The sequence below is a fragment of the Borostomias antarcticus genome (assembly GCF_949987555.1).
Source record: "Borostomias antarcticus genome assembly, chromosome: 4".
In the NCBI taxonomy this organism is placed as follows: Eukaryota; Metazoa; Chordata; class Actinopteri; order Stomiiformes; family Stomiidae; genus Borostomias; species Borostomias antarcticus.
Genome location: NC_140237.1, coordinates 34,676,988 through 34,679,487, shown reverse-complemented (window position 1 = coordinate 34,679,487; position 2,500 = coordinate 34,676,988). Strand labels below are relative to the sequence as shown.

Genomic DNA, 2,500 nt, shown 5'->3' with positions numbered 1-2,500 from the left:
TAGATACATGTCTCCCATGGGAGACGAATAGTGAACCTTGATAAATAAATAAATAAAAGTGCCAAAACAGATAAATAAAGACGCTTGAAAGCACCGCCACCACCACAGAAGAAGACTACCTCGGAAAAATAATTTCACTCGGACAGAACGCGTCTAAATAAGTTATTTAAGGTAGCGCCGAGGCTTCAAAACCCAGACATTTGTTTAAATAGACCCTTTTGCTTAGGTAAGTGAAGTTTCATCTTTATCTGACACTTGTAAATACATGTATGAGCGCCTCTCCTAAATAGGCCGACACCGATTTATTTTGACGGCAAAGTGAATGGACCGGCAAAGGACTGTTGTTTGGCATGAGCGAGCGAATGGGACAACGGGACTGAGAAGGGCTACTTTGAGGGGCACGTAAGACTGCGTAGCACATTTTACACACCGTATCAACTTGGTCCAAATCTGTCTCCGCGAACCCATAGTGTTTCCACACCACTGACGTTGTTGTAGCTCTCTTGTCCACCTCTCTTTCTGCTGCCATAATCTTCTTCTTGTCGTGTTTTGTTCAAGAGGAGCATGCGTGCGCCTCGCTTGACAACTCGTCTCGCTTTGAACTACAGTGTTTGTTTTGGGGCTTTGGGGGGGGCGGGGAGGGGTCAAGCACAGTATAGCTCTGCAGTGTAGGGTGCGCTTGATTTGTGCTAAATCGTTTTATGGCGATTATTTTGTTTTAATGATCGTTGACAGCCCAAATCTTAATCTAGATTAAAATCCGATTAATCGAGCAGCCCTAATAGAACATTACGGGCCTCTCCACAGAGGTCCTGTCAGAGTATAGACTAGCTAGCTAACACCTGATGGAGGAGGAGGAGGAGGATGATGAAGAGGGCGGCTTGCTAGGGTTGTGGGAACAGAGAGCATAGAGAGTGTGTGTGTGTGTGTGTGAGAGAGGTCAGCGTCACAGATCCTTCAGCTCGAACACCCCCCCCCCCCCCACCCCCCCACAGAACCACAGGATCTGTCAATCGTCCATGGTCAGGTTATGTCCCACATCTACACGAAGTGTCTGATTACTTCATCCAGGGACAAGCAGGTGAACTATTCCCATCGTAGACGTCCGTGTCCTGGTCTGAATGGCTGTTAGTCGTCTGCTGCGTGTGATATTACTGTCCACCACCAGGGGGCAGTGTTGGTTCTTTAAGCTCCACGCCAGGCTCTGTCCTCCTGCTAATTTCCTCTGCTGGGGAAATTAGCTTATTTTCCATCTTCCCCAGAGTCAAATGAGAAGATACCTTCCCTTCTCTCTGTGTGCGTGCAGTAGGAAGCATTAAGACCCGTCAGAGCCGCTAGCCTAGCTTAGCTCAATCACTGGAAGTGGATTTGAAACATTAGACTAGGCTACTGGCTCTAACGGCTCTCAGTGGTTCCTACTGCAGGCACAGAGAAGAGAAGGGCATGCATCATCTCATCTGACTCTGGGGAAGATGGCAAATAAGCTCATTTCCCCCCAAGTTGTCGTTTTCCTTTAACACGTTCCTGGTCCAGTCCGGGTTATAAACAGCGCTGTCTGGAACTGGGCCTCAGCTCAGGGGCGGTCTGTCTGCCAGCCTAACGTGTTTTCACAACATGGCCGGCATCATCATTATCATCATCATCACACAAGATTTATCAAAACGCGATGGCCTTCTTCTCTAGGGCATGCTGGGAGAGAGGAGGGTACCTCCACGTGGTTGTAAACATGGAATGACCGGGGAAGGTGACGTGTGTGTGTGTGTGTGTGTGTGTGTGTGTGTGTGTGTGTGTGTGTGTGTGTGTGTGTGTGTGTGCTTAATCTCTTAAATGCACTGGTGGCTGTTTGATGGCCATTGTGTGGTTAACACCGTAAATCCCGCTGGTGTGAGTGTGTTGTGCTGAGCCAGGCTGTGTGTGTGTGTGTGTGTGAGTGTGTGTGTGTGTGTGTGTGTGTGTGTGAACCCATGTGGAGCCTGTTGTGACAGGCCCGGTTGAAGTGAGGGGGATAAGGAACAAGCAGGAAAAACACAGAAGAATGCAAGGAATCCAGGCATAGAGAGAGAGAGAGAGAGAGAGAGGGAGAGAGAGGGGGCAGAGAGACAAAGGACAGAGAGGGGAGAGGGGGGGGGGCAGAGAGAGGGAGAAGGGGGGGGGGAGAGAGACAAAGGACCGAGAGAGGGGAGAGAATGAGATAGAGAAAGAGAAGGAGAGAGGGGGAGAGATAGAAGAAAAGGAGAGATAGGAGGGAGAGAAGGGGGGGAGAGGATGGAGAGAGAATGGAAGGCTAGGCAGAGCCAAGACGGGGAGTGTGAACAACAGGATGAAAACACACACAAAAAAGCGAGGGAGGAGCGATAGAGGAGTGGAAGGGATAAGTGGATGATGGAGTGATAAAAGAGGAGTGCGTTGGAGAGATAGGGAGACGGGCGGTGCAGCCAAATCTGTGGTTCCCTGGCAGGGGGGGAGGGCGGAGCCTAATGAAGTGTTTCTCAACTATCTA

General features: G+C 49.8%; 1 protein-coding gene across 1 annotated transcript in view; it reads right to left on the bottom strand.

Annotated features, from left to right (window-relative positions):
• The window catches only part of cskl (c-src tyrosine kinase-like), a 36,940-nt gene that overhangs the window by 6,443 nt on the left and 27,997 nt on the right, over positions 1-2,500 (bottom strand).